The sequence below is a fragment of the Hyaena hyaena genome, unplaced genomic scaffold, assembly GCF_003009895.1.
Source record: "Hyaena hyaena isolate Hyena2069 unplaced genomic scaffold, ASM300989v1 scaffold_82, whole genome shotgun sequence".
Classification (NCBI taxonomy): Eukaryota; Metazoa; Chordata; class Mammalia; order Carnivora; family Hyaenidae; genus Hyaena; species Hyaena hyaena.
In genome coordinates, this window is record NW_024080713.1 from 967,963 (window position 1) to 978,390 (window position 10,428).

Here is a 10,428-nt window from a genome sequence, read left to right on the forward strand (position 1 = left end):
AATATGCAGCCAAGAATTCTTTATTTAGCAAGACTGTCATTCAAAATACAAGGAGAGATAAACCAGTTTCCCAGACAAACAAAAATTAAAGGAATTCATGACCACTAAACCAGCTCCGCAAGAAATTTTAAGGGGGACTCTCTGAGGGGGGAAAAGACAAAAAAAAAAAAAAGAAAGAAAGAAAGAAAGAAAGAAAGAAAAGAAAGAAAGAAAAAAGAAAAGAAAGAAAGACCAAAAGCAGTAAAGACTAGAAAGGACCAGAGAACAACAAAAGAAACTCCAACTCTACAGGCAACATAATGGCAATAAATTCGTATCTTTCAGTACTCACTCTAAATGTCAATGGACTAAATGTCCCAATAAAAGATATAGGGCAGAATAGATAGGAAAACAAGATCCATCTATATGTTGTTTATAAGATACCCATTTTAGACCTTCAGACTGAAAATAAGGGGATGTAGAACCATATATCATCCTAATGGTTGCCAAAAGAAAGCTAGAGTAGCCATACTTATATCATATAATCTACATTTTAAAATACTGTAAAAAATATGAAGAAGGGCATTATGTCATAATAAAGGGGTCTATCCACCAAGTTGACCATTTATGCTCCCAACAAGAAACACCCAACTATGTATATCAATTAATAACAAACATAAAGAAACTCATTGATAATAATACCATAATAGTAGGGGATTTCAACACCCCACTTACAGCAATGGACAGATCATCTAAGCAGAAAATCAACAAGGAAACAATAGCTTTGAATGACACAGTGCACCAGATGGACTTAACAGATATATTCAGAACATTTCACCCTAAAGCAGCAGAATACACATCCTTCTTGAGTGCACATGGAACATTCTCCAGTATAGATCACATACTGGGACACAAATCAGCCTTCACAACTACAAAAAGATCAAGATCATACTGTGCATATTTTCAGACCACAATGCTATGAAACTCAAAATCAACCACAAGAAAAAGATTGGAAAGATAACTAAACAATATCTACTAAAGAATGAATGGGCTAACAAGAAGTTAAAGAGGAAATTAAAAAGTACATGGAAGCCAATGAAAATGACAACACCACAGCCCAAAACCTCTGGGACACAGCAAAGGCAGTCATTAAAGGGAAGTATATAGCAATCTAGGCCTTCCTAAAAAAGGAAGAAAGTTCCCAAATATATAACCTGACCTAACAGCTCAAAGAGTTGGAAAAAGAACAGCAAATAAAATCCCAAACCGGCAGAAGACAGAAAATAATAAAGATTAGAGAGGAAATCAATGCTATTGAAACCAAAACACCAGTAGAAGAGATCAATGAAACCAGGAGCTAGTTCTTTGAAACAATTAACAAAATTGATAAACCCCTAGCCAGTTTGACCAAAAAAAGGAAAGGACCCAAATAAATAAAATCAAGGATAAAAGAGGAGAGATCACAACCAACACTGCAGAAATACAAACAATAATAAGAGAATATTATGAGCAATTATATGACAATAAATTGGGCTATCCGGAAGAAATGGACAAATTCCTAGACATATAAACTACTAAACCTGAAATAGGAAGAAATAGAGAATTTGAACAGACCCATAACCAGTAAAGAAATCAATTTAGTAATAAAAAATCCCCCTAAAAACAAGAGACCAGGGCCAGATGGCTTTCCAGGGGAATTCTACCAAACATTTAAAGAGGAGTTAACAACTATTCTTTTCAAGCTCTTCCAAAAAAAAGAAATGGAAGGAAAACTTCCATTCTACAAGGTCAGCATGATTGATTCCAAAACCAGAGAAAGACCCCACTAAAAAGGAGAACTACAGACCAATTTCCCTGATGAACATGGATGAAAAATTCTCAACAAGATACTAGACAACTGGATCCAACAATACATTAAAAGAATTATTCACCATGACCAAGTGGGATTTATAGCTAGAATGCAGGACTGGTTCAATACCCTCAAATCAATCAATGTGATACATCACATCGTAAAAGAAATGGCAAGAACCACATGATCTTCTCAGTAGATGCAGAGAAAGCATTTGACAAAATATAGCATCCTTTCTTGATAAAAACCCTCAAGGAGGGATAGAAGGAATATATCTCAAGATCATAAAAGCCATATACAAAAGACCCGCTGCTAATATCATCCCCAATGGGGAAAAACTGAGAGCTTTCTACCTATGGTCAGGAACATGACAGGGATGTCCACTCTCACCACTGCCAGTCAACATGGTATTGGAAATCTTAGCCTCAGCAATTAGACAACACAAAGGAATAAAAGGCATCCAAATCACCCAGGAGGAAGTCAAACTTTTGCTTTTCAGAGATGCTGTGATACTCCATAGGAAACCCAGGGGCGCCTGGGTGGCTCAGTTGAGCGTCCAACTTTGACTCAGGTCATGATCTCACAGTTCGTGAGTTTGAGCCCCGAGTCAAGCTCTGTGCTGACAGCACAGAGCCTGGAGCCTGTCTTTGGATTCTGTGTCTCCCTCTTTCTCTGACCCTCCTCTGCTCACGCTCTCTCTCTCTCTCTCTCAAAAATAAATAAGAAAGGAAAACCCAAAAGATTCCACCAAAAAGCTGCTAGAACTGATCCATGAATTCAACAAAGTCGCAGGATATAAAATCAGTGCACAGAAATTGGTTGCATTCCTAAACACCAATAATGAAGCAACAGAAAGAGAAACAAGGAATCAATCTCATTTACAATTGCACCAAAACCCATAAAATACCTAGGAATAAACCTAACCAAAGAGGTGAAAAACCTATACACTGAAAACTAAAGAACGCTTATGAAATAAATTGAAGACACACACAAAAAAATGTAAAAATATTCCATGCTCCTGGATTGGAAGAAAAAACGTTGTTAAAATGTTGATACTACCCAAAGCACTCTACATATTCAATGCAATCCCTATCAAAATAACACCAGCATTCTTCACCAAGCTAGAAAAAACAATCTTAAAATTTGTATGGAACCAGAAAAGACCCCAAAAAGCCAAAGCAATCCTGAAAAAGAAAACCAAAGCTGGAGGCATCACAACCCTGGACTTCAAGACATATTACAAAGCTGTAATCATCAACACAGTATGGTACTGGCACAAAAACAGACTCAGATCAATGGAACAGAATAGAGAACTCAGAAATGGTCCTACAAATGTATGGCCAACTAAATCTTTGACAAAACAAGAAAGAATATCCAATGGAATAAAGATAATCTCTTCAGCAAATGGTGCTGGGAAACTGGGCAGCAACATGCAAAAAAATGAACCAGGACCACTTTCTTCCACCACACACAAAAATAAATTCAAAACAGGTGAAAGACATAAAGCTAAGACAGGAAGCCATCAAAATCCTAGAGGAGAAAGTAGGCAAAAACCTCTTTGATCTCGGCCACAGCATCTTCTTACTCAAAATATCTCTGGAGGCAAGGGAAACAAAAGCAGAAATAAACTATTGGGACCTCATCAAAATAAAAAGCTTCTGCACAGAGAAACAATCAGCAAAGCTAAAAGTCAACCGACAGAATGGGAGAAGGTATTTGCAAATGACATATCAGATAAAGGGTTAGTATCCAAAATCTATAAAGAACTTATCAAACTCAACACCCCAAAAGCAAATAATCCAGTGAAGGAATGGGCAAAAGACATGAATAGACACTTCTCCCAAGAAGACATCCAGATGGCCAACTGACACATAAAAAAATGCTCAACAACACTCTTCAGGGAGATACAAATCAAAGCCACAATGAGATACCACCTCACACCTGTCAGAATAGCTAAAATTAACAACTCAGGCAACAACAGATGTTGGCAAGGATGCAGAGAAAGAGGATCTCTTTTGCACTGGTGGTGGGAATGCAAACTGGTGCAGCCATTCTGGAAAACAGTATGGAGGTTCCTCAAAAAATTAAAAATAGAACTATCCTATGACCCAGAAATTGCACTACTAGGTATTTACCCGAGATACAGGTGTGCTGCTTCAAAGGGGCACATGCATCCCAATGTTTATAGGAGCACTTTCGACAATAGCCAAAGTATGGAAAGAACCCAAATGCCCATCCAAGAATAAATGGATAAAGAAGATGTGGTATATAAACAATGGAGTATTACTCGGCAATTGAATGAAAGCTTGCCATTTGCAACTACATGGATGGAACTGAAGGGTATTATGCTAAGCGAAATTAGTCAGAGAAAGACAAACATCATATGGCTTCAGTTATATGAGGAATTTAAGACACAAAACAGATGAACATAAGGGAAGGGAAGCAAAAGAATATAAAAACAGGGATGGGGACAAAACATAAGAGCCTCTTAAATATGAAGAACAAACAGAGGGTTGCTGGAGGGGCTGTGGGAGGGGGGATGGGCTAAATGGGTAAGGGGCATTAAGGAATCTACTCCTGAAATCATTGTTGCACTATATGCTAACTAACTTGGATCTAAATTAAGGAGTAAATTAATTATTATTTAAAAAGATTTTATTTTTAAGCAACCTCTACTCCCAATGTGGGGCTCGAACTTACAATGCTGAGATCAAGAGTTGCATAGTCTACTAACTAAGCCAGCCAGGCACCCCATATGATTTCATATTTTTCTTTATTGAATGAAAGACTCATTATTTTGTTTCTATGATGTGAATGAAACTAAAATGTAGCATGATTTTAGGCTTCCAATGAGATAAAGAAAAGAGAATTCCTTACTGATCATAACATTGGACTTCAAAAAATATAAAAAATCTTTATATATAACACTTGGTCGTGAAGTGAGCAATATTTATATGGTCATTAAAAAAAAGGTTGTTCATTCATTTTCAGGTTTAGAGTCAGCATTTGAATAAAATATATAGACTTCATTGTGGTTTCAGAACTGAATGGAAGTGTTAATATCCTCAACAATGATTAAAATTGCCCATGATAAAGGAGTGGGAAAGTCAGTGAGGAAAGTTGGACGGGTGGGCGGCAGCCCACGCAAAGGGTCAGCATGAGAACCAGAGCTATAAGTATACTATAAGTAATCACAAAAACAGCTAAGAGAGGAACTAAAAATAAGAGCAAGGAAAAGAACAAGAACAATATAATAACTTAACCAACATGAAAATATGTACCCCCAAGCAGTACATTTTATATTTTACATAGATATATGAAAATTCCATTACAGTAACTATCTTTGGGGCAAAGGAAGAGAGCTTGGGATGTGGGTGAACAGGAAAGAAGAAATACATACGTATAAACATACACACAAGAGACAGGATGCTGTGCCTCGCAGGCATTGGAGTGAGTCAGTGCTACCTTGGAGGAGCTCCCACCAGCTTCTGAGGGCAGATTGTATACATCGCTTCCCAACTCTGTATTCGGTAATGTCATGTGAGACTATTTACACCAGGGAAATGAGCAAACTCTACATATCTAGGCACCGCCTCCCTCTCCAACCCAACTTTGTTATTAAACACACCACTACTTCAGAGTCCCTGTTCTTCCTTCCTTACTAGTGACGCTCAGGCAGTGACACAGGTGGCTTGAAAAATTTTTCCAAGTGATTGTTACAGTGAGCCCTACCTAGCCCCCACCTGAAAACCATTATTCTATGCCCTTCAAATAGTCTGTGTCAATTTGGCAATGTATCAAAAGCTTTAAAAACTAGTTTCATGTGAGCTGATAATCCCAGTTCTAGCAATTTGTTCCAAGGAAATATCTGAAATATGGGAAATGCTCTTGATATAAAGAAGTTTATCTAAAAATTTTTTTTAATGTTTATCCAAGTCTATGTTAACAATAATAAATTGGAAACAACTTAGGTAGTAGAGATGAAATGGTTTTATAAGCTGATAATACATACAGCATTTAAAATTATATTGTGGGGCTCCTGGGTGGCTCACTCAGTTAAGCGTCCGACTTCAGTTCAGGTCATGATCTTGCATTCGAGCCCTGTGTCAGGCTTTGTGCTCACAGCTTGGAGCCTGGAACCTGCTTGGGATTCTGTGTCTCCCTCTTTCTCTCTGCCCTTTCCCCACTCCCTCTTTCTCTCTCTCTCAAAAATAAACATTTTTAAAAAATTTTTAAATTATATTGAGGGGGGCTCCTGGTGGCTCAGGTGGTTATGCATCTGACTCTTGATATTGGCTCAGGTCATGATCTAACGGTCATGAGGTCAAGCCCCACATCAGGCTGCACGCTGAGCATGGATGGAGCCTGCTTAGGATTTTCTCTCCCTCCCTCTCTCTCTCTCTCTCTCTCTCACCCCCGCTGCTCCTCTCCTGGCTCATGCTCTGTCTCTCAAAATAAATACAACAAATAAATAAAATTATATTGATGTAGAGTTTTTAATAACATGAAAAACAGTTGCTATTGGTTTTTTTAAAGGATACTTAGAAGATAGAGAATGGCAAAGAGAAAATTATGACATAGATCATCTTTTATAGTTAACAATGGATTGATACTGTCTTAAGTTGCTAAACTAAGAAATAAAATATAATTATGGTGTTGTAACTATAAAGATAATTACCAGAAAAACTTAAAAAACAAAACAAAACAAAACAAAAGAAATTTCTCTGGGGATAGGGAAAATCAATTAAGGAGATTGTTTATTTCTGTTATAAACTCACCCGGCGACTTGATTTGTTGCCATATGTGCTTTCTACTTCAATATAAAAATTATAAAATCCAATAAATGTAGACAAAGCTCAGACTATCTGCAACATACGTGTTTAACAAAGGCTTGTAGAAGCCAGGAAGGAAACCATGGAGGGACCATACATGAGGGACTAACACAAAAGAGTATATAATCGTGGCTGACAAATGAAATTATGTTCAACCTAAGGAGTTATCATGGCTTCGAATTAAAAAGAGTTATCATTTTCCTTTATCAGAGTTGCAAAACTCTTAAAGATTTGTTACACCGCATGAAAGGGAAATAGGCAGTCAAATTATCGCTGGGAATGTCCATTGCTACAACTTTGCAGAAGGCAATTAGGCAGAGATGAAAGAATATTGATTAAGCAATTTCATTCCTAGGATCCATCCTAATGGGGCAGTCAAAAGGCAGACAAAGATACATATGAGGAAGGTCACCACTCTGTTGTTTTCACAATAACAAAAGCATTGGATACAACCTCAACGCTCACCAGTGGAGAAGTGGCTAAACAGAATACCACTTAAAAGCTCTTAGCGAAAGACCATTTAGTGTTGAAAGCAGTTTCCAAGATGTGTATATATAATGCATATATACCCATAACGTATGGGTATAAACATATTGATCCCAATTTATAATATTACTTAAATAGATACCTACACGGAGATTTCAGGAGAGATGTTGTTTGAAACTGTTTTGTTTTTCAGCAAATATTTGTGGCACAAGACCATAGAATGTAATGAAAGGGTCCCTGGAGAAGAAAGGTACAGATTCAGGTGGAAACAGTGGGTCCCTGGGTCAAGTGGAGGTCGCTCTGGCACATGAGGGAGGGCCCTTGCTCTCACGAGTCCTCAGACCTGGGGAGGCTTCTGCGAGCAATTCTAAGGGACGCCTCAAGGACGAGCAGGAGCCGGCCATGAGGATGAGGGCAAGAAAAAATTACCTACGACAGGGAGAGGTTAGGGTTTTTTCCCATTCTTTCTTCTCTGTGCTGATCTCATTTGAATTTTTAGAAAAGCTAGTTCTTTTAAGATCTCAAGTAACAATTCTTTTTGGAAAACTGAACCAATGTATAGTTGACATCCTGCTTACAGTGCTCACTAGGCCACTGTCCTGGGCAGGCCTTGCCACATACCCCCAGTCCATCACTGGCCATGACAGTAGGCACTTGACCCAGACACAATCAAATCACTGAGTGGCTGGAGGTGCCCAAGGTGGCCTAGCACAGGAGACCCTCTTTCCAAGGAGTGGTGGTAGCACAACATGGTAAATTATACAACTAAATGGCACAGAATTGTTCACTTTAAAATTGGTATAATGGTAAGTTTTGTTATGGATATTTTACCACAATTTCAAAAATTAAAAGAATAAGAAAGGCCATTTGCAAATGTGTGCGCGTGCGCATGTCGGCACTCAACAAATAAGTATCACTAGTACATAAAAACCGCAAATTACAAGAAAAATATTAGAATCTAATAGATTGATGGGCAAATTATATAAACAAGTAAGTAATTCACAAGAGAATATATAAATTGGAAGCAAAACTGGAAAACTGTTCACCTTCTGTAATAACTGACAAAATGGCAGTCACAAAAAAAACTTTAAGTATCATTTTATACCTACTAAATTAACATAAGAAGGAAAAAAAGGCGGGGGGGAAGGAGGAGGGAAGAACGAAGGGAAGAATTAGAGGAGGAAAAGAGGGAAGAAGGAGGGAGAAAACGGAAGGCAATCAGTAGCCATGGTGAGACTGAGATTGAAGGGATTCTGTTTCTTCTATCTCAGTTTCCATCTCTGAAAATAGAAATAATACTCAGCTACCTGTGGGAGAAGTAGCTTGCTGTCTTCCCAATGACGTCCTCCCTTGTACCTTGCCGATGAAGGTGGCCGCCTTCAGCTGGAGGGTAGATGGAGGCCCTCCTGCCCCTCCCCCCCCCCCACCTGCATGAGGGCTGGCACTTCATCAGGCATTTTGGGTCCTGATGCAGATGTGAAGGTGGAAATATGGAAACTTTGGGCCAAGTCTGGCAGAGCATAAGCTAGAAAGAGCCTGGAACCCCTCCTACAGCTGTGGATGACTTACCTCCAGACATCTACATGGGAAAAAAATCAAGCCCTCTCTGTTGAAGACACTGTTATTTCTGGTCTCTGTTCTTTGAAGTTGTGTGCAATTATTTTATTCTTAGGCTAGTGGAGGGTGGCAGTGGGAGAGAAGGAACAAAGAAATCTGTAGATGGCTGTGATCAGTGGATTGTAAACCCCACTGCACTCAGACCAGCCTGTTGTGTGTGATTCTTAACTGAGAAGCTTCCTCTTTGGTATTGTTACAAGGATTAAATGTGACGATGTTTGTATAATATGGCACAGTGCCCGCTGCAACCTAAGCACCCACGGGAGTAAGATTTCTTATCTCTCAATAAGGGTATCAACTAAATGTCTAAAGTTTCTCCATAATCACAAAACAAATACACACTGAGTCAGTTTTTAAGTATTTCTGGAGTTATCAAATATGCCCAAAAGCATTTATTGCTTAATATTCCACTAACATTAGAACACCTTGGGCTCAGATGATAAACTACATAAATGGAAAAAAGAGTTACTTGTTTTCTGAAAGACTGACTTTATTTCACAGGTAAAGGTAAATCACATGTGCTACGTGCCTATTGGAAAATAAGATCTCAAAACCTCTCCAATCAGGTATATAATACTAATACCCATCCGAAGCAGTCACCTCATCTTAGTTATGAAATGCGCAACAAAACGGATAACTTTCACCAAAAACACTGTTGTTCTACATTGCTTTAAATGGTAAAAGCTGTGTATTTTATGAAAGAAAAAAACCTTCCAAACTCCAGTTTGCAATGACATAGTGGGTGCAGGGCTGAGGTAGGTGTAGAGGGAAGAGACATCAGTGATGTGAGATGCACTCAAACTCCATTCAGAGGAGCAAGCCTGGCCCTCATCAGCCACTGAAGCAGTGTTTAGGGTCTCCAATTGTTAACATTGGTCTTTCCAACACCCAGCCCTTGAAGATGGTCAACGCTCAGGTATGTTCCCAATGTCAAAGGAGGTTGCCAAGGAATGGAAGAAACAAATGTACAAATCTCTGCATCAGAGAAAGTTCCCACCCCTGCCCTGTTATTACAGATTCTTCAACAATAGGATGTCCTTGGTGGGGCCATGTTGGGTGGTGGGGAGGAGAGTACAGAGGTGTTGATAGATTATCAGGATTTGGGTATTCACATCTGTGCATTATATATGGGCTTACAATACAAGTCATTAAGAGGACACCCAAACATTAACTCAAATTTAATAGATCACAGATATTCTCCTAGTATTCTCTAGAGTTTTGGCCAACTTTCATAAAGAAAAGTTTTCATAAAAAAGAGGAATGTTCCAACTATCCAAAAATTTGTATGGAACCACAACAGACCCCGAATAGCCAAAGTAATACTGAAAAATAAAACCAAAACATGAGGTATCACCATCCCAGACTTTAGCCTCTACTACAAAGCTGTCATCATCAAGACAGTATGGTATTGGCACAAAAACAGACACATAGACCAATGGAACAGAATTGAGAACTCAGAAGTGGACCCAAAAGTATACAGCCAACTGATCTTTGACAAAGCAGGAAAGAATATCCAATGGAAAAAAGACAGCCTTTTAACAGATGGTGTTGGGAGAATTGGACAGCAACATGCAGAAGAATGAAACTTGATCATTTTCTCACACCATGCACAAAAATAAACTCAAAATGGATAAAGGACCTGAACGTGAGACAGGAAACTATCAA